Source organism: Leptonychotes weddellii, chromosome 4, assembly GCF_054177405.1.
Source record: "Leptonychotes weddellii isolate Sample4059 chromosome 4, ASM5417740v2, whole genome shotgun sequence".
Taxonomy (NCBI): domain Eukaryota; kingdom Metazoa; phylum Chordata; class Mammalia; order Carnivora; family Phocidae; genus Leptonychotes; species Leptonychotes weddellii.
The window spans coordinates 166,078,013-166,100,903 of NC_138372.1; the positions used below are offsets into that span (position 1 = coordinate 166,078,013).

A 22,891-nucleotide genomic window follows, 5' to 3' on the forward strand; every position below is an offset into this window, starting at 1 on the left:
GTGTGTGTGTGTGTGTGTGTGTGTGTGTGATATTTCACATGGGGCCCTCAACAGAGCAAACACTCAATACACATATACACGTGATTTTTTCCCCTCAAGCTCTGGAGGATTTTAAAACCAGGTTAATTGATTTTTATGAGGTAGAGCTATAAAAATGTCCCCTATAAATAGAAAGACATTGAGAAGGGAGTGAATAGTAGTGTGGGGGTGGTGAGGTAGGTCTTCACAAAGGTTGGTATCAATGATCTTTATTTTGAAAGTTAAGAATTTGCCTCTTTGTGTAGAGTGTGGACAGGAGGAAGGTGTATTCTAAAATCAAGAATAGTACTTTCAAAAGCACAGAGGCAGGAAAAAATTATTTTTTTAAGTTTACACTGAGAAATTCAGTGAGATTGAGAATGCTTGGTTTGTGCGGTAATGGAAAAGGAAAAAAAAAAAAAAAGAAAACCTCTTAGTTCTGTATCAGAAAACCCAACATTATAGGGACTTAAATCCCATATAAATGTAAGTAAGGAGCTAGGAAGCCTGAGACCGATATGACAGCTTTGCAGTCCTAAAGACTTTAAGGTTCTTTTTCCATTTCAAATATGACTTTGTATTTCTAAATGACGGCTACAAATCTAATCATCACCTCCATATTTCAAGAAGGAGGAAAGAAAGCAGAATGGTGTGAGCTGACCTCTTCTTGGGTCAGCTTCTTTTAAGGAGGCTTCTGGGTCATCCCCCAACTCTCATTGGACACACCAAACTGCAAAGCAGGAATACGTGGTTCTTCACTGGGAGTGTTGCAACCCTGGATAAAATTATGGATCTGAAAGAAGTTTGAATAAAAGCCATCTGGGCAATTTACTACTCTCTGGCACAGATTCCTTCAAGGACAGCCTTATCTGTAATGAGCATCTACTATGTGTCATGATCTAAGTTGAAAGTCTTGACCTCTGATGTCTCTGTTAGTCTCCACTTCAGCTCTATGAATTATATTCACCATTAAAAAAAGAAATCTAAATTTCAAAGAAGTTCAAATATTTGCCCATGATCACACAGACAGTGAGTGATACATAGCATTGGATTTGAAGCTGGATCTGTCTGAAACCAAATTGCCCCTACCACATGATGTAACCTCAGGAAGTTAACGCAGAAAAGACCCTCTGCGTCCCATAACAGGGTCAATGCTTCTCAAAACTTTTGCATAAGTAATAAACTAAACACCTCATTCTAGCTGGTGGATCACTAAATAATTTAGCTAGAAGGTAATGACGTAGGCCTCCATCAAATAAAAGTTTGGCATAATTATAATTTCATTTACAGCGGAGATGCTCTGTCTTCCTAACAGAAGAGGCAGCCCCTCTACCATTACGGGCTCTGCACAGGGTAGCTAAGTGCAAGAAGCAAGGAGACAGAGGCATTTATACATATATGCATGTGTGTGTGTGAACATGAGTTACTCATGTTCACTGGCGCATTTTTTCTTCCCCTAAATCGCCACAGTGTATTTTTATAATACTCTGGAATATTTTGGTGGCCATAAGGGCTGCAGAGTTCCCTGGGAAAATGGGCAATGCCAGTACACTCCCTGGCAGAGCTTCTGGGCACCGAGGTGTCCCAGCAAGCAATGTAGACAGGGCCACCTCCTTCAGGCTGGGGCTGAGCCCACCGAAGATTTCAGATGCTGCATCTTTGCCAGGACTGACATTTAATTTCACAGCGAGGAGACCAGCTTTTCCATTTCTGGGCAAAATTTGCATTTCCCACCTTTCTGTCTCCTTGCTTCTTGCACTCTTAGCTACCCTGTGCAGAGCCCATAATGTAGAGGGGCTGCCTCTTCTCTTAGGAAGACAGAGCATCTCTGCTGTGCTATGGAGCTCCTTCCTTCCTTCACCTAAACATTGCTGACATTCTCTCTCTCTGTTATATTTAGCGCTCTCCCTACTAGCTTGAACATGCTTAAAATCGCTCCAGTTTCAAAACAAACCAAAACACACACACACAAAAACAAGAAACAAACACAAATATTTTTGACCCACATGAGCCTCCTCTCCCTCCTCACAGTTCCCGGTTGTTTAGAGCCTCTCTTGTTCTCAGGTGCGATTCTCCCCATCCCAGCCCGGCTCTGGAGGACTCTTCCCATCAGATCAGTCACAGCTCTGCTGCTGGCCGTGGTGGCAGCCACAGTGACCAGTGCCGGTCGTGTCTTTATGCTCAGCTGCCATACCCAGCCCTCCTGTGTCTTGGGTCCTAAGCAGGGCTGGCCCCACCAACGGGTCCTCCACTGGAACACGTGATTCTCTCTGCGTCCACCGCAGCCTGGTTTTCAGACTGTCCTCCTGGATCATAAGCTGCTTTAATGCTTGCCTCCTCCCTCTGCCCCTCTCTCACTGCTTACTCTTTCCTGGGGCCCCAGAGTGCCCTATCCCAGCTCCCTCCTTCTCAGGGTGACCATGGTGAGCATGGAGGCAGAGGTGAAGGCCACATGTTCAGGTCAAGCCAGAGCCCCATCCAGCATCTCCAGCACACATTTCTAATTTTCCCCGTGACGTCTTCATTCACGATCTCAGAGACATCTAAAATCAAGGCATCTAAGAGCAAATTCATCTTTCATCCCAAACTTGGTCCTCTCGCTTGTGTAGGGGCTGATGCCCCTTCATCCATCCAGTGGAGCAAACAGGTACATTGGCATTATCTCTTTGTACCCCTCATTCAACCCCTAAAACAATTTTATTAAGTTCGCCTCCTCAATCCTTCCTCTCTTTTTTCTGCTATCACTAAAGTGCCCTGCTCTAAGTAATCATCTTCTCTCCTCTGGATGCCTGCAATTTCCTAATTGGACCAGTCTCATTCCCTTCTCTATTTGTGAGCCCTCCCCCCTCCTTATCCATGCCCTATTTCCATCTGTTCTCACAATACAGCCAAGAGAATTTAATCATGTCACAAACCCACACCCTGACTTAAGACACTGTCCTGGTTTCATACTGCTCCGGGGATCAAGACAAATGTCCCTAATGGCTCCAGCTCCCTGCCTCCTACCTCTCCAGCTCCATCCTCACAGCGTCGCCCTGCCTCTGGGCCTATGACAGCCATTCTGACTGCACCCTCCGGGACCCCTCCCACTGCAGAGCTCCTGAACCACATGACTCACCTCTTTCCTAGGAACGTCATCTTCCTCATCCCACCTCCAGCTCCACCTCATCTACTGACTCTGCCTTGAGCTGAAAGACCTTCGATAAACCCAGCTGGTTTCCATGAGCCCTAGCACTAAGCAGATCCCACTGTTACAAATAGCAAGCAACACATGTCTCCTTTCCACAGCTCGTATTGCAGATAAGGGAAAGTTAGAAGCAGCCAATCCTAACTGGCATTGCATTGTTAACAGTGTGCAGATTGCAGTGATAGAGGCATCTCATGGAGAACAGGGCGACATTCCTATTGAATGGTGTAGGACTGACATCTCCAGCCTGTGATACTTTGCCCGAGGAAGTATCAGCCTGTCTATTCCCTCCTCTCTTTGAACAATTCCTGAATGAAATGACTTTCCAGAGTTCAGAGGTCTCAAAAGGGAAGGGCTGCCTTCCTGTTCATGTTTGTAACTCTGCTCCAACTGGCTCCAGTGAGTAGCATGGTCTTTCACTCCAGACCTGGTAAGGCCAGAATCAATAAGAGTTTTGATCCTATCTTCTAAACAGGAGCAATATCACCCCCAAGAGGACGCAAGTTGGTACTGGGGTGGGGGCCAAAATCTCTCTCGTAACGTGTAAAGAACAGACAGACACGTAAGATAAGAGATATGGTATATATGTGATATTAAAATTTCAAGGGAGGAGTGAGTAAGGAAAACAATGTCCAAAAAGTCTCCTTAGGTGAGGTGATAATGGAAAAAAGGTTAATAATGAGTTAGATCCTCCAACCACCTCCCCTCCTTCCCATCCGCAGCTCCCAGCAAAAGGAGTCCAACTGCTGGTCAAGAGATGATTTATCAAGTCCCAAACACAAACTGTAAATTCTTCAAACATGATCCTGAGCCAAAGTGTGATGAGATCCATCTTTGGCCTCCAGAACAGGTCGCACACTCGGTGATGAACACCAAAGTCATGTCCAATCCCAAAGAAAATTTTACCACCCTCTCTACTTGCATCTAGAACATCTCCTTAAATTACATCTGCCCTTGCGGGGACTCACGGAGCCTGCAAAGAGTCTGGGTATTAAGCTCTATTTCCGCCTGTATACTCACATTTATTAGCATAGGCCCTGACACCTGGCAAGGGCTAGCACCTGACAACGTGTTGAATACCTACTATGTGCAGCCACTGGGGTTGTACTTCAATTAATCTTCTGACTTAAAATAACCCTTTTGCATTGGTTTTTATCATTCCCGTGTTATAGATGAGGCCTATGAAATCAAGAGGCTAAGTTACTTGATCAAGGTCACACACCTAGAACAAATTGGAACCGGATGAGGATCAAGGTATGTTTGTCTCTAAGTTTTAACACTTTCCATTTTAGGATCAAAGGCTGCTACTTAGGTAGAAAAAACAAAAACTAACCAAACCAAACAAAATGCTACCACCTAAAAATGCAGTAATTCCATGATATTAAACTTAATACAGCCATGTACCATCATCCTCAGCTTGTTGCCATTTATGAAAAGCCACCTAGCAATCTAGCTCCCATGAAGGAAATCAATACCTGCACTTTAACTGGATTCATGGGGATAAAAATTCTTCATCTGATGAATCAATAATCAATTTTTAGTACTCTAGCAGGCTGAATGAAAAAATGCAGTAAACTATTGAAAATTAGCTTTTTTCAATCCATTGTGGTCTAGCTATAAAGGCAGGGTGAATTTGACGTTGAAAAACAGACATAGCAGCCTGGGGAACTGGGATGGGGGAGGAAGGCTGGCCAAGTCTTCCAGGATGATCTCCTGGACCATTCTTCCTAAATAAGTTCAGAGAAAGGGATACCAACACAACCAGAGGATTCTGGAATTTCCACTGCTCTTTTGGATGCAGTAAAGATAGGATAAACAGAGCTCCCCATCCATATCTAAACCAATGTATTCAACACCAGGCAACAGTAGGCAGATTTTGACTGAGAAACCATCTCTCTTCTAGCCAATTGCATGTGATTTCTCTGGTCTATTTATTAGCAGCAAAGTAATACTACTTTGATGATTAATTTTATGTCAACTTGACTGGGCCATTAAGTGTCCAGACATTTGGTCAAACATTACTCTAGGTGTTTCTGTGAGGTTGTTTTAGATTCGATTAACATTTAAATCAGCAGACTGAATAAAGCAGATTGCACCTTAATGGAGGTGGGCCTCATCTAATCAGCTGAAGCCTGACTCTCCCCGGAGAAAAATGGAATTCCTCCTGCTTGGCTGCCTCTGAACTGAGCTATAGGGTTTTTTCTGCTTTCAGACTCAGACTGAAACATTGGCTTTCCCTGACTATACTGGTCTTCAGGCTAGTAGTGCAGCAATGGGTCTCTAGCTTGCCGACTTACTATGCAGATCTTGGGGCTTGTTGGTCTCAATAATCGTGTGAGCCAATTTCCTATCATAAATCTCTCTCCCCCTCTCTCTCCATCCCCTCTGTGTGTATACATAGACATATGTATACACACATACCATATTCTTTCTGTTTCCCTAGAAAACCCTGGCAAATAGTCAGCCTGCATGATTTTTATCATGTTTTCTGTGTCTTCATCATAGTACGATTTCAAAGGTTTATTGTATTTTCTTCAAAAAAAAAAAAAAAACTACTTAGTCCCACACAAATAACAAACAGAACCACTCTGAGCCTTGTCCCTCAAACTATGTTCTGTGCGCTAGTATCCATTACCTAGAAGCTGGTTATAAATGCAGATTTTAAGGTCCTCCTCCAGACCCAGCAGATCAGAACCTGCATTGTAACAACAGTCTGTCACACAGTCACTTCTGATAAGCACTCTTGAAAGGCACTCGAATTTACTTGACTACATACTCTGGGACATGCATCAGTTTAGCCACTGGACTTCCTTTTCTTCCTTCATGAAGATTTGATCAATCATGTTCTCAGGACAGGGCATGACATAGCATAGAAAGCCACTGTGCAGGATTAATTGTATTCGAAGTAACAACAACAAAAAGCGAGATTCACAGTAAACTGGAGAGGCCTTGAGTGTGATAAGGAAGGGTCCTAACGTGGGTTCGAGCTCTACACTGGCTGGTTGGATGACTTTGCATTAAGTCACTGAAACGCCATGTTCCTCATTTCTAAATTCGCACCGCAGGACTAGTCCTTGTGCATTTCCTCTAGCCTCGATTTAGGGAGCACTGATACTCTGTTTGCCACCAACTCATTGTATCCTTCCTAGGTTTCATTTTACTGCTTTGGGCAGTGTCTACAGGGCTAGCCTGTGAGCACTGGGAAGTAATGAGGGACATTGCTTAGGCATGATTGACATCAGTGGGATGTCATGGCCTCCTTTGCTTCCCATTTCATTTCTCACCTGTGACAATGAACAACTAAGGCATCTTCATTCATCATAGCTAATGTGCTATAACACTGCACCATTTAAATAAATTTTATCTGATACTTCATTGTCCAAATTCTATTATTGGAATCCCCCCGAGGCATTGTCTTACTTGAGAATTAGTTGAATATCATATATTATTTCAATTAGTTGAATATCATTTTTTGCAGGATTTAGGTCAATCGAGGGGCAGTGCTAAATCCAAACCAAACAGTGTGTGTCTGCAATAAATTCCTGTTCCTGAATTATTCACACATAATTACATAGGTGACTCTTCAAGCATTCTGAATTAAGTCAAATTGATTTCCCACTTTTCTCATGCTCTGTTGTACAAGCCTTTTTGTACTTTTACTTCTCCTTAACAAATAAAGTATCGATTCATCTCCACCGACCATGTTTTATTTAAACTTTGGTCTTTGTCAGCAACTTCGTCCTTGGTACCCACAATTCTCTTTCCTCACTTCCCAATTGTCTTTTGATCTTGAAGGTGAAATCCTTCAACCCAGCTGCTTAGCACAAAGGAACCGCAAAGTGGATTAAGAACGCACCAAGAACAGTAACACAGTACCCTTTTGGCCTTATTGGGGTTTTCACTCCATTGGCACCCCCAAAAGTAGCCTACACATTTTTATTCCATATGAATGACTTCAGAATTAACCCTGGATTTGAATTGCATTGTGTCCGTAATTTTTGTCCAAAAGTCATGGCATCTCTTTCCACTAAATCCATGAGCAAGCATGTCTACTTGTAGATCGAAGGGGAACCTGGGTACAAGTCATCTCAGCCTGAAGCACAGGGCCAGAATCAAAGTTGAAACTCAATAAATATTTATTAAGCAAATGAGGGAATCACATTTTTTTTTAAAGATTTTATTTATTTATTTGACGGAGAAACACAGCGAGAGAGGGAACACAAGCAGGGGGAGCAGGAGAGGGAGAAGCAGGCTTCCTGCCGAGCAGGAAGCCCGATGTGGGACTCGATCCCAGAATCCTGGGATCATGACCTGAGCCGAAGGCAAACGCTTAACGACTGAGCCACCCAGGCGCCCCGAGGGAATCACATTTTTATCAGGATTTATTCTTACCTCTTCTAAAAATAAATGACAGGACATGAGACAGAAAGCAGAGCCTCTAACTTTGATTCTTAGTTCACTTGGTAGCATCAAGTTTTATATAAGAATTAAAAAAAAATGAAGAATTGAAGGAACTGAGAAATATATAAGTCAAGAGACTGGATTTTCAAGCCTAGATCTGCCATTTATTTTGGTTCATCCTGGCCTCTGACTAAATTTCTCCACGTAGATTAAGAGAGGATTGTCCTAGACATCATCTGCTCTGCAGGGCTGGAGCTGATGGTGACACAGATGTTGCTGATTCCTTGCCTGGGTTAAGACAATTGTGCTCATTACCTACTTTGATTCCAGTAGGTTCTTGAACCTGGCCATCTCTCCTCTCCTTCCCAGTGTTCTGGGTGGTCTTCAGCACAACCCCCAGCAGAGGGGTCCACAAACTCTTGCTCATATAGTTAGTCCCTTGCAAATGGCCCACAGTATGTGGCCTTCACAGAGCACATCTCTTTTCCTTGTCAAATTATCTGCTGCAGATGCACTTTGAGAGAGACACAGCCAGTTACCCTATGCCTGTCGAAACTTCAGGCCATTCTTCTTCTTCTTCTTCTTTTTTTTTTTTTTGCAAAGCACAACCACCAAAATCACTTCTCGGTCCTTCTGGCCTGCTCTGGACATATTCAGCATGGAGATAAGTTTTCCTGGTAGGTCCTATCCCTGAGTGCTGTGCAAGCCTGTGTTTTTTCCCTAGTTCTCCCCTTCAGAAAAGGATTTAGTGCCTATTTACAGAACGTAGGCTCTGCGCTCTGTTCTGTGATGGGTCTCAAGCTGCAGAGATGATCTGGGCACAGGTCCCACTGTGGAGCATCTTTTGGTCTGGCAGGGAATATGTAGAAATGCAGATGATCTCCGATCTCCATGCAGACAACTGCTAGTCCCACGAAGGTCTCTCCCACAAAGAAGCCATCTCTCCAGGCATCTGCCTGATATTAACTATGATGCCAACAGCCAAGGTCCTGTTCTGCTATGCATTATGCTCTGAAAGAAATGTTGCCAAGGACAGGTGGCCTTTGCCCCAGTACTTTCAGGGAAACAACCCATTTTTACGCTCTTCTCAGCTCTCCTCTTCTGCGTGAATACCCTAGAGACTAGGCTGATACAAATGCTGGGCAATATGCTCTTCTCACAAGTCCTTCCTCTGGTCCCCAAGACTGGGCATCGAAAGGAGAGTCCAGTGACCCTGATGCTTTCTCATGGGGCATGTACTCTCCCTGGTGGGCTCACAGGTTTTTTTGTTTTTTTGTTTTTTACCTTGGAAAAATCACTGACTTCTTTTCTTGTCGATGTTCTAGTGAGGAATGTTTACAAACACTCACCTTCCCCCCCGGAAGTTACTCCTGCCCCATCTATGCCCTTGTATTTTACACTTGGATTACCCCTTTTACCTGCTAGGTTGGATACTTTGAACATGCTTCCTGCTTTTTAAAAATTAAGGTTATTTTCCCCCAAAATAACATTTCTATGGTGACTTTCCTTGGTGTCCTCTCAACCCCTCACCCCCAGTGCCACTTCTGTAAAACAGTGCTTTGGTTCCCAAAACCATCCTTGAAAATAGGTCTCACACCCCTTTTATTACAGCATTCACTAAAATTCTTGCTTCTTCTAAACAAAAACAAAAACAAAAAAACAAGCAACACCAGCTGTAAAGGGATTTTCAAAACATACGTTTGTGTGATACCTCCTACAATCTAGGGAACATATCACCTTCACACAGATAATTCAAACTTTATATCTGATGCCTCAGAAGAAGCGATGTTAAGTTCCACCATGCTTGGGCTCAAATATTTTTGTAGAATGCATGTGCTAGTCGGGTTTTGTGGACTTCCTCTGCATTTGCATTATGATTCTGAGCATAGCCCTGAAAAAGCTGACCCCAGACTGTGGAAGACGGAGCTGTGGTCTGTGGGCAAATCAATTGCTCCCTCAAGAGGTGAGAGATGTGAATGGGAAAACCAATAAAATAAAGTAAAATGAAATAAAATAAAAATTGGCAGCCCTTCATGATTTACGATCACTGTCTTTGGTGTAGTAAACCTGATCACACTGGTTACTATTTCACTGCATTTGCCGCCGGAGTCCATTAGAACAGTCTAATTTACACTGCAATGTAATTCATCTGTTTTATTAAGGTTGTTCTTGTATTTATGTTAGAAGTAAAAGCGGCCTCTGGCTCCATGTTATACAGTCATTCTGAGAAAATGCCACAGGACACAGCAGTTAATAAACCTGGGAACTAGATTAGAGCTCCCTGTTGTTGACATCTGACAAGTTTACTGTGAGCGTAGTTAGTCTGATGCAGAATCTTATAAAAATAGGCATTAGTGTTGCCATTATAGGCCCATTCCAAAATAATCACAGGTCCCATTTATGGGGGTAGTTAAAGGTTTTTGCATATACTTTACTGAAAAAACGTTGGCATTTAATCTTTCCCCCACCTTCTTCCCAGGAAAGCCTACTTAGGGGTAGCTTGCATTGATGGTAGGAAACTTACCTCATCAAAGAATGATGATAAATTTGAGACAGGGAGATGATTTGATGAAGGCATGCCCTGATTCCACCAGGATTAGAATTTCCATAAAAATCAGCTTCGGGGGTGGGGGGAGGTGCCCAGGTGGCTCAGTAGGTGAAGCGTCCAACTCTTTATTTAAGCTAAGGTCAAGATCGCAGGGTCGTGAGATCAAGCCCCACATTGGGCTCACATGCTGGGCATGGAGCCTGCTTGAGATTCATTCCCTCAACCTCTCTCCCTCTGCCCTTTCCCCACCCTCATTCTCTGTCTCTCTAAAAAAAAAAAAAAAAACAGCTTCACTGCTCTGTGGAGGGCGGGACTGTCTGTAAATAACCAGCCCTGACAGCTGACAAGGCACCATCCTTGTCACTCTCTTAGTGATGTTCACAGACAAGATGTTCCTATAGTGTAGGATGCTAGTTACTCCCTGAGTGTCTACTAGGAACTTTGTTTCCAAGAAGTCATTATTTGCACTGGTATAGGAATAAAAAATCCTCTTTTCTGTAAGGAAAAGTGAAGGAAGTGTGGTAGAGAATAACTTACTGCCAGCTATAATTCATAAGATATGGAGGAGGCAGAAGAAACAGGGGACAATCCCTGGACCTAACACGACACCTGCCATACTGGTGACAATAGAATAAATGGTGATTGTAGAATAAATGAACAAACCTTCTCAGCATTATTTATCAGGACATTCAAATGAACTTTAGGGGATGATACCAAACGAGGGAAAGATGTCAGAAAAAATCCGGTGTATTCTGAAATGCGTAACTACTTAGATTTCCTCCTAAGGTAGGAGCCATGAGAGACTAGGTTTTCCGTATTGATTCTGCCTTCGTCTGTTAAATGACTTCAGGTCACTCACTTTGCCTACTGGGTCTCTATATCTTTTCATCCTTAAACAAGGATATAAAATGATAATATCCACATTATCCCTTCTGAAACTAAAATTCTAGGACTTTAACATTGAGTGAAAAGTCCAGCATTTCAGATTCAAGGCTCCCATAATTTGAGAAAATCAGGAAGAAAGCTGCATTATTTCAATCTGCCATATCTTTTAAAAAACTCTTCCTATGTCCTAATCCTTATCACTCATATCCTCTAAGTCACCAATTCTTACAAGTTCTACCTCCTACACATTGCTCAAAATCATTGTCTCCTGCCAACTCCTACAGCTGCTTCCTTAGATCAGCCCCACATCATTTCTTGCCAGAATTACTGCCAAGTTCCCTTAAGTCGATTTTCTGCCTCTAATTTCACTCTTCCAAACTTTACTCTCCATTTTTGCAGTCTGGAGAACTCAAGCCTCATTTCCATCAACTCGCTGTTTAGGTTTTCTCTCCTCTGTCTATACTTGCATTCATTGGACAAATACTTTCTACCTGTCTGACCTTGAGAAAATTATTAATACTCTCTGCCTCTATTTAAATATCTATAAAATGAGAAAAACAATAAAATATCCATTTCACTGGGTTACTGTGATTATGAAAGGAGCTAATATATGAAAGAAGCTTAGAAAAGTATCTGGCTTTTCTAAGTAAGCACTCAACATGAAAACTATGTGTGATGTTAATATGATCACTCACGCAATCCTGCCACGCCGAGTCCCACAGGCTTTTGCATTTGATGTTCCTTCTGTCCGAATCTTCCTTTTCCCAGATGCCTTCCTATCACCTTCTCTGACTACCTTCAGGTCTCTGTTCAGACAGCACTTTCCAAGGGAACTTTTAGGTTTCTCCCATGTGAAATAGCTTCCATGTCACTTCTGTCCTCTTTATCCTGTCTTACCTGTCTTACTTTTCTTCATGGTGCTGACTGATTAATTGAGATTATATTATTGTTATCATTTCTTATTTCTCAGTTAGCTTCTGCTTTAGAATACATATGCAGGGATCATGCTCGTTCAATCTATATACCCAGAAAGGTATGGAAAGGTATGGAAAGACCCTTGACACATAACAGATACTCAATATACATTGCATGAATCAATGAATGAATTGCTGAAACACTCATTATGATTGTGATAAATGCCCTAAAAATAAAATAAACTCCTAGCTTATAATAAAAGCAAAAACCAAGAAAACCTTCTCGAACTTTTGTTTACCTTCCCTCTGCAAGCTGATTGTGTGGGCATCCTTAATAAACACATTCAGAAAATCTTAACACCTTCCACGATGTGTTCTAAGTACCTCCCCATCTAGAATATGAGACTCACAGGGGCTCTGCCTGAGTTAGGTCTATTTGTTCATAGGTACTGCATTTCCTTATATACCCAGAAGAGTATCTGAAATTATGAGAAATTTAACTTTGATTCCCCAACTTTGTGTCATCTGCAAATTTGATAATTCTTAGCTTTCGATGTCTTCTCCCAATTTCTCTTCTATATTCTTGGCATGCTTTGGCCTTACTACATTGTACATTCGTTGAAGGTAATGGCACGGTATTCCACTTATCAAGAATTGTTCATAAAAAGGCAACTAATCAAAGAGTCAAGGTCGACTTCAACAATATTTTAACCAAACAATTGTTAAGCAGGGTGTGGTTTTTGAAAATGAGATAGCTCCATTTTCAATAGTGTCTTTACCATCATTAAGTGTAAGTGATTAACAAATAATAATGAATAGATCGTCTTTAACAGGTGATAATTCCTGTTCACCATGTGCAATGTGGTAAATTGCAGGACTCATCCTGAAGTCCAGAGAACTACATTCTCTGCTGAGCTCCGTCACTATACAATTTATCTCCCACTTAGACAAGACATTTACTCTTTAAAACATTCTGTTTTCTTATAGGAAATACAAGGGAATTGGACTAGATAAAATTTAAGATCCTTTCCCATTATAACCTTCCAATTCAAATACATCATTAAAAAATGATTAAATGGCAAAATCAACCAAAAGAACATTTTTAGGTTTAACAAATCAAGACTTTCGCATATTTAGGGGAAACACAGAATTTACATCTCAGAGGGCATGAGGTCAATCCTGCTCCACGATGGTCTGCTTTTTTAAGGCATAAGTACCCTTTCTGGGATTCCCAGCTTGGCACTGTATCTAAGTCTAATTAAATCCCTTTGTGTGAGCCTTAAATACACTTAATTAAAATGGGTAGACTTGGGATGATTAATTCCAAAAGTAAGTAGGTTAAAGTGCAGGCTTATTTCTTCTACTAATTAGTTGAGGGATGATCTTCCTTGCCAAGAGGCCAAAAGGCGGGAGATACATTTTTTCCGATTCAACTCTGTTTTTAAATGTCTTTTCAAAGCCTTTAAGCTTTGGAATTTGAATTCTATAAAATTTGAAATGTCTGGGATTATTTCTCCCTATTTTATACTTAGTTAAACCCAAAGCAGGGCTCACTAGAGATCCAAGGGTTATAGAGTAACCAATGGTCGCTGAATCCAGATACACGGTCAGCAAAACCAGCCACGTGTTAACTTTATTATCACTCCATCACTCTTGAGAGACTGGCTTAACTTCATCTCTTGTGATAGGTTTTCAGAAACTGTGACGTACTCATTAAATATTTGATTCTTTGAAATAACTCAGTTTGGCACAAAAGTGTCATATTTCCCCAGGACTGCAGCCATATCCATCCTTGTGTATTTAATACTGCTCCCATTAGGTGTTAGTGGTATGGCCCGGCTACTATGGCTCAGGAAGGCACAGTCCCAGGATGCCTGGAGACAGGGACGAGAGACATTTTGTGCTGAATAACAGTGCTGCTTTCCGGCAGCATTTTCTTACCAAAGGAGCAATGTCACATGTCACTTTCTTCTGATCTCCTCTTACTACCTTGGAATGACTTTAATGTCTCTCCTCTTGTAGTGTTTCTAGAACTGGAGTAGCAAGCAGCGAGCTATGAAGTCTAAAGTGATGTTGAATTTTACTATGCTGATCAGTTAAAAAAATGCCCAACCGATTATTCCTTCATTCATTTCTCAAATAGTTATTGAACACTCCGTGCCAGTCACTGTTCCAGGTTCTGAGAAGACAAACTACGCTAATGCGTGCTTGATTTTCATGGAAAGAGAAAGAGAGAGAATATACAAATAGGGTGATCATGGAAGAGGAAAAGCTCAGATGGCCAACAGCTAAGCGGGCACCTAGTCTGGCCACACATCAGCACCAATAGTCATTCTGATCTCCCCTGGGAGATGTCGCTCTTTCTCCGATGAGGAAAATCAAGGGAGAGTAAGGAGAGAGGGAACATAAGCTTCACTCCCCAAGAGAAGAATTGGGTCAGATTATCCAAGGTATGGAATCAACCACATTATCAAATTTAGCATTGTTAATAAGTGTGCAGTCGGAGATTCTATAGAATATATCCGTCCATCCACACGGCAAACCTTCTGTTGCCAATTTCCTGACTACATGTGATGAGAAGTTATCCGTTTTCCCTGCAGTTATATATCTTCCAATATTTATTATTAATAATAATTTCAAATCTAAAAATATTAATTTATAATTTATATAGCAAATATACTATCTGATACATGCCACTTTAATGAGTTACAATTTGGCATCCTAATGACTAATCAGTATAGTAGTTGTTAATGTAAGAGTAGATCTTGATGCACGTCTGTGTAGATTTGTGTGTTAGGTCTGTAACTTAAGACTCTGTGACCTGTTGTTGAAATATGATTATCCCTGGGGCACCTGGGTGGCTCAGTCGGCTAAGCATCTGACCCTCGGTTTCAGCTGACGTCATGATCTCCCAGTCAGGATTCCCGCAATGGGCTCTGCAGTCAGTGGGGAGTCTGTTTCCTCTCTCCCTTTCCCTCTGCCCCTCCTCCTACTCATGCTCTCTCTCTCTCTCTGTCTGAAATAAATACATCTTTTAAAAAACACAAAAAGGAAATGTGATTATAATTTTATTAGTCTGGGTTTGGTGAGAAAAACAAACATAGCTCTAGTTTTTTGAGCAGTAACATGTTTCATACATAAATGAGAAGGGAGCAAAGTTCAGTGTAGCCTCTATTGGCCTCAAGACACCAGGAAATTAATCAGTTGCAGAACACAATGAACTCAGTGCCTGGACATGATGTGGGTGACTCCCGGCGGTGCTTTTGGAAGCTGCTGGGAAAACATGGCGCAGTCTGTCAATGTCCTCTTGTAGCTGTAGCCAGGAAGTAAGGACTGGTTTTCCCTTCTGCCATTCACAGCTCACTGAAGTACTTTTAGTTAGAAGAATATAAACGAAACCTGTTTAGTAAGGAAGCCAGGAAAATGTATTTCCCAAGATTTTAGGTCTCCAAAAGAGAGAGAGTAGGATGTTGCATATAAATTATTCTATTGTAACGGATCCTATATATATTATAAAACTATATAAAATATATACCTATTTAGATATAATATAAAATATATAACATATAAATTATATGATTCATTCAATTGTAATGGGATCCTATACATCATATATGCATATATGATATAAAAACATATAAATATTGCAAAAAACAAAATTGCACCAGTTCTTTTAGAAGTATGGTTAAAATAATATTTAACAAAATATGAGCCACTTGAATGAAATAAAATATAAAAGTGTAATCTATCATGACAAAAACTAATCAGTGTAATTCACTACATTAAGGAATAAGAGAGAAAAAAATCATATGATCATCTTAGGAGATCCAAAGAGAAAAAGGACACAGATTTAGCAAAATCTGTAACTAATTCATGATAAAAATGTTAATGAAGTAGTAATATAAGGCAATTTCCCCAACCTGGTAAAGGGCATCTGTAAAATCACACAGCTAGCATCATAGTTAATGGTGAAAGCTTGAATGTTTCCCCCCTAAGATCAGAAAAAAGCAAGAATGTTCAGTCTCATTAATTCTATTCAGCTTTGAGCTGGAGGTCCTGGCCAGTGCAGTAAATACAAGACAAAAAGATAAAAGGCAGGAATTTGAGAAAGAAATGAAACCTTGTTTTATTTGCAGATGGCATGTTTGAGTAAATGGAAAATCTTAAAGAAATCTATCTTAGCCTACCGCCATAAGGAACTAGTGAATTTTAAAAGTAGCAGGATACAAATCCAATCATACAGAAATCAACTCTTTCTATACACTGTCAATGGACAACTGGAAACTAAAAATTTTAAAATATCATTTATAATGGCATCAAAATGAAATAATAAGGACAAAGGACCTAATATAATGTAGCTAACAAAAATAAATTAAATACTTAGGGAATAAAATAACAAATGAGTTTTGAGATCTCTAGCCTGAAAGCTATAAAATCTTGAGGAGACAAATTTGTAACACCTAAATAAAGAGATGTACCGTATTTATGGATCAAAATGCACTGTGTTGTTAAGATGTCAATTTTCTCCAAATTCATCCATAATTTCCATACAATCTCAATCAAAATTCCGTTTTGTAGAAGTTAAGAAGCTTATACTCGAAGTTATCAGGAAAAGTAAAACAAACAGGAAAAAATAAAGTTAATTTAATTAGACTATTTAGTAAAGTTGATTTTATTTGACTAATTAGACATAAAATAAATGTAGAGTAATCAAAATGATGTGGAATTGATAAACAATAGGCAAAAAGTAAAAGTCCATGAGACATGAATGAAAAGTAGACCCACATGTTTTGGGGTAATTAATTTTTTAAAAAGTAGCCAAAGGAATTTAGGGAGAAAAAAAAAGTTTTTAAGAAACAGTGATAAAAAAATACATTATTCCCTATCCCATTTCATACCTCAAAATTAATTCAGATGGGTCATATAGACCTACACATAAAATTTACAAAATAGGGTTTCTCAAATTCTGCATTTTACAACTATATTTGGTTTTAAATTATATTAACTGTATAATCCTCAAAAATTAGATAACCACTGTGTGAGATGGGGAAGAGCATAGGAAATCAGGTTACAAATATGGTTGGTGATCTGGTCTTGCAGGGCATTAGAAGCCATGTCAGACTCAAGGCAGGCAAAGTTCTTAGGAAACCACTGTAAAAATCCTGAGAGACAGTGATGGTGGTCAGGAATAAGGGTGATGTCTATAGGGAAGAGATTGAGAGATTGAAGATATGGAAGAGGGGGCTGTACAGTGGGTAGAGAGAGGCAAGATGAGGCCAGCATGTCTCTCATGTTTCTCACTCCACTAAGTGGTGGTGCTGGTCTTGAGGTAAAGCACAATTGAGTTGGACAAGCATTATTGAAGTATCCGCACAATATTCAGGTGCAGATGCCTGGTAGAAAGGCTGCAATGAGGTTATAGACCCGAGGAGTCTGATTTAGGTGGACAGTAAGACTTTAGAACTGTAGACACGCAGATGATATTCAAAACAAAATGAATGGATGACATTTCTAATTAGAAGGCATATAATACGAAAATAAGAGGGCCCAGAATTAAACTGAATTCTTCTGAATTGGCTTTGTGTTTTGCTGAACTTGCCGTGTGTTTGTGTAAGTTAATTTTTAATTCAAAAACCAGATAAGATATAGTAATCAATAATTTCAATTGTATATCATTAAGGAAGCACAGAATAGACAAAACCTGGGAATATTTAATGATATCTTTTTAGGGGTACCTGGGGGGCTCAGTCAGTTAAGCGGCTACCTTTGGCTCAGGTCATGGTCCCAGAGTCCTGGGTTCGAGTCCTATGTTGGGCTCCTTGCTGAGCAGGGAGGGAGTCTGCTTCTCCCTCTGCCTGCTGCTCCCTGTGCTTATGTGTGCTCTCTCTCTCTCTCTGGCAAATAAATAAATAAAATCTTTAAAAAAAATTATATCTTTTTAATGTTAGAAGCCAAAACCAATCATGACCAAATTTAAAATACAAACAAAACTCACAAAAAAAATTCACCACAGAAAGATGGAAGGCAATGTTATGGACACACGGGTAGATACATACATACATAAAGTACACACAGATTTTACAAAGGATAAAAATATTCCCACTAAAAAAAATGGAAATGGAGCTTAAATACAAACAAAATGAGAAAGGCCAATGGTCAATTATTATACGGAAAATATGTCCAAAAACATATAAACAAGAAAAAATAGAAAATAATAGTGACATGTCAGTATTTGCCCATCCAGCTGACAAATAGTAAGGGTAGAGTATGCACTGAGAGATGGGTGATCAACAATCGTGCAAATAGGATTTGGAATTGGTACACATTGGGTTTGAAATTTGTTTTGTTATTCATACATTCATTCACTCATTCATTCATTCTTTAAAGAAATTATTTATTGTATTTGTGTATGGATGAAATACTATTATAGGTACTGGGAGTGTAACTATAAATTCAAATTCTTAAAATAGCTCTGTTAAATTCTTCAAACGAACTAGCTTTCATTCTAGTTATACAGTCTAATGGAAACCACTAGCTGCATGCAGTTATTGAGCATTTGAAATGTGGTCCAAACTGCCCAAACAAAGATGTGATCTAAGTGTAAAATACCCATCCAATTTTGAGGGCTTAGTACAATAGAAAGAAAAATATGGTTATGTTATTAACATTAGAATGATTATATGTTCAAATGATATTTTTGAAATATTGGGCTAAATGAATGATAAAAATAAATGTCATCTATTTCTTTTTACTTCTTTTAAGTGTGGCCACTAGAAAATTTGACATTACATATGTGGCTTGCATTAATTTTCTACTAGCAGTGATCTAGAATAGATTTGGGGTCTAGAAATATTAATTTATTTTGACTATATCTTAATCAACTACTCAGAGATGCATTTAGAAATCCGTGTAAAAGCAAATTCATCCTCATATTATTCACAGAGGCAAATAATTATAAATAATATATACACTTAATGATTGGAAAATACTTTGTTTTATAGGCATATCTATTTTCTGAAGATTGGGCAATCATTAAAACTATAATATAACCAAAGATGTGAGAAAATGATTAAGTTAATGTTAAGGAAAAAACAAAGTAGGATGAAAAAATACAATTTATTCATATATATATATATATAACCAATGTTGAATATATATCTTGACTATAGATAAATGAAACAAGATAAAAATAGTTTGTTCAAACATTTGCTAAATATATAATACATATATTGAATATATATGCTGCATATATATATATATAAATTTTTGAAAAAAAGGTTTACAAAAATAACAGTTTGCCACTGCAAGAAAGTCCCTCTCTTAAGGTCAGTGAATCAGTCTATCTTATTTATCGCTCTCTCCCAAATGCTTAACAGCTTCTGACACAGTAAATAATGTGTCTGTTGAATAAATGTATGGTGATACCTATTTTTCCTTATATTTGTCTATAATTTTTGTACTATAAAGCGGTTTAAATCCACTATCACTTTACCAAAAAAGGAAGTGAGGGCTTTAGAATAACCCACTTAAGGTAAAAAGCCCGCCAGTGGCTGAATGGAGGCTCATACCTGTGCCTCCCGACCTGGTTATCTTCTCATCGAACTGCGTTATCACGCGGGTGAACGGACAGTGTGTTGAATCAAAGGGAAGAGTGAATGCAGTTGGGAGTATTTAAGAGATTAGTTTTTTTTGTTTTTTAAAGATTTTATTTATTTGAGAGAGAATGAGAGAGAGAGAGCATGAGAGGGGGGAGGGTCAGAGGGAGAAGCAGACTCCCTGCCGAGCAGGGAGCCCGATGCGGGACTCGATCCTGTGACTCCAGGATCATGACCTGAGCCGAAGGCAGTCGCGTAACCAACTGAGCCACCCAGGTGCCCTATTTAAGAGATTAGTGAAAGAGTACAGGAAATTAGTATCTGAATTAGAAATTTTACTGACTGGTTTCGAAGAGAAGTCTACATACATCAGAGCCTGACAAGTGGTGATGGTGCCATAAATTGGAGAAGATAGGGGATTAGGGAGGCAATGGTGGTAAATTCAACTGCAGCCAAGACGAGTTTGAGAGGCTGGTTGAACGTCCGGGTGATGAGGTTCATCAGGCAGATAAAAAGCACGGAATGACAATCTTGGAGTGATAAGGAAGCTTAACACAGAGATGTGGGAGTCAGTTTCACAGAGGTTAGATCCTCCATCAAATCTTTTTGGTGGGCAGATCTGAGTGCTGTCATCTGCTCACGTGAGCACAGGACCATTCTGGAGTGTGACAGATACCACAGTTCAACATCTTACCAAGCCATTTGTGTTCTGGCAGGACCCAATGTCTGACTTACCATAAGCAGAATGTGATGAGCAATGAGGAAGCCTCCTCAGAAGGAAGGTGTTGAGGAAAGCAAATTATTTCCCAAACAACTAATAAAATGGTATTTGTTTTTCTAAATGTAGCATTCGCCTGTAACATAACCTGGAGCAGTAAGGTATTTCTGATGCTCAGTTATAGCTAGATAATTCCTCCCACGTGAATAGAAAACTAAAGTGTACTGTTTTCCATATGCTCTAATTCATACTTCTTTAGTAGATCACTTACACTGAAATTCTTGATGCATGTAAATGCATATATATACATGGTTCCAGATTTCCGACCAGAGCTAAGCCATTATTAAGCAAGCATGGGTACACATATACACATATGTGCAATATATATATATGAATAGTTCATGTATTTATGTGCATGTACTGATATATATCTATATATTGGAAATGTGTGTATAGACATAAACAAATTATAAATATATGTGTGTTTTAAAATTAGGACCCAGTGATATTCAAAGTGTTCAGGTAATCCACATATGTATACTTGAATCAATATGTTCATTCTCTGAGCAAATCTTAACACATAAACATCTGCATGGAAGAGAATAAGTATTTGGTACAAGGGAATGTACAAACCTAAACAGATGATCAGAGTGGGGAATGAGGCTATGGTTTTTGCTTGTTCAAAGCAAAAGTTGATGGTATCTTTAGCTTCAATTTCCTTGACTATTACACATTAATTTCCTAATGCCTACTTTCTCCACTTGGCCCTATCTTCCTGCTACTTTTTCACACTTTGAAACAGTCCAAATTCTAGCATTTTCATGACATCTTCCCCAAACTATTAAAATTAATCATTCTTCTCTGCTCTCTCGGTATATACTCTGAACTATTTTGCTAAACTTACTGAACTTCTGGTACTGCATCTCCCTGTGTATGAAATAGCACCAATCTTGAGAGTAGGGTTCTCTATTACGGACCAAATGTTCGTCTCTCCCCCAAAATTCATATGCCGAGCCCCTCATCTCTAATGTGATGTTATTGGGAGATGGGGCCTTTGGGAGGTAATTAGAGTCAGATGATGGGATTAGTGGCCTGCTAGGAAGAGACACCAGAGAGCTTATTTTCTCTTTATCTCTGCCATGTGAGGATATGGCAAGAAGGCAGCTGTCTGCAAGCCAGAAGGAGAGTCCTCACCGGGAACCTGACCATGCTGGCACCCGAATCTAGAACTTACAGCCTCCAGAACCGTGAGAAAATAGACTTCTGTTGTTTAAGCCCCTCAATCTATGGTATTTTGTTATGGCAGCCTGAGCTGACTAGGACCCTTTTGAGGAATGGAAGGGTAACCCCCATAGTTCATTAGGATTCTCTAATGATTCCTACTTTGATGTACTTCTACCAAGGCCACTGAAGATGTCTCCTTTGTTGGAGTGATTTACCTAGTTTAAGCCATGGACTTCTACTTCTGGTCATGGTGTAGGAGCTATTATAGCATCGTACTCCAGCTATAAACAACTGTAAAACTGGACCCAACATTCAAGCTTTGAGCAATAGGACAGTAACCCAGTACTATGATCCCAAAGAAAATGGGAACACATTAGATGAGTCTCACGTTTGCCTGTCTTTCTGCCTGAAGATACTTTCTGGAGAGTAATGTAATTAGATGGAACCCAAACCAAGAATGACAGGTTCACTGAATTGATGAAGCAGAGACAAGAGTTTAAGGCTACTAAAGCAACTTTCTTATGCTGGACTGGGTACTGGAGGGGAGAGAGCTTGGGTGAGGACACAGACACGGAGCATGTCCACAGGTGCTTGGCCAACAGTTGGCCTGTGTTTACATCAAGTACACTTTGCAGTGTCTGATAAAGAGTGGTAGCGGCAAGGCTGAGCTCTGAACAAAGATGCTGAAGGTCTTTCAAAAAGAATAAAAGTCACAATCTAGGACTAAGGGCCAAACTGACATAAAGAATAATACCCAACTATATGCAAGAACAAATAACAGTAATTCAGTAACATGCCAGAGAAAAACATAATACACTTTAAGGGAAGACAACATAATCTTGAGCCCCTACAATTAATCATTCACAGTGTTCAATATTAGCATGTAAAAGATCTAGAAATGCTTGGAATCAGAGACTCTGATCAAGAAAAATAATCAGTCAACATAAACAAACACAAAGATGACACAAATGTTAGACTCAGCAGGCAAGGACTTTATAATAGCTATCATAAATATGTTGAAGGACTTAAATGGGAGGATAGACACAATGAGAAAGTTGTGAACCCCCAAAAAAGTGCTATAAAAATATCCTAAAAAGAAACCTTAGAACTGAAAAGTAGTGTATTTAAAATGAAATTTAAAATGCTGAGTCTAAGCATCAGATTGAAGGCCATAGGAGAAAAAGTCAGTAGACGTGAGGGCAAATCAACACAAATCTTCAAATAGGAAAAATAGAAAAAGAGATGGCCCATGGGATAATATAAAAGTCAACATTCATATAATTGGAGTTCTAGATAGAGAATAGAGAAGTGATAGGAAAGGAGAAAGATTAATAAATTAATTACCAAAAACACCAAAAATTTGGTTTAAAAACTCAATCTACAGATCTAAGAAGAATCTAA

The 22,891-nt window shown here is 39.7% G+C and overlaps 1 long non-coding RNA gene across 1 annotated transcript in view; it reads right to left on the reverse strand.

Moving 5' to 3' along the window:
• LOC115941078 (uncharacterized) overlaps positions 1 to 10,434 on the reverse strand; it is a 45,933-nt gene extending 35,499 nt beyond the window's left edge. Inside the window, exon 1 of the long non-coding RNA XR_004075808.2 lies at positions 10,131 to 10,434. This is a non-coding gene — a long non-coding RNA (uncharacterized LOC115941078). The remainder of the gene's footprint in view (positions 1 to 10,130) is intronic.
• Positions 10,435 to 22,891: the final 12,457 nt, after the last annotated feature.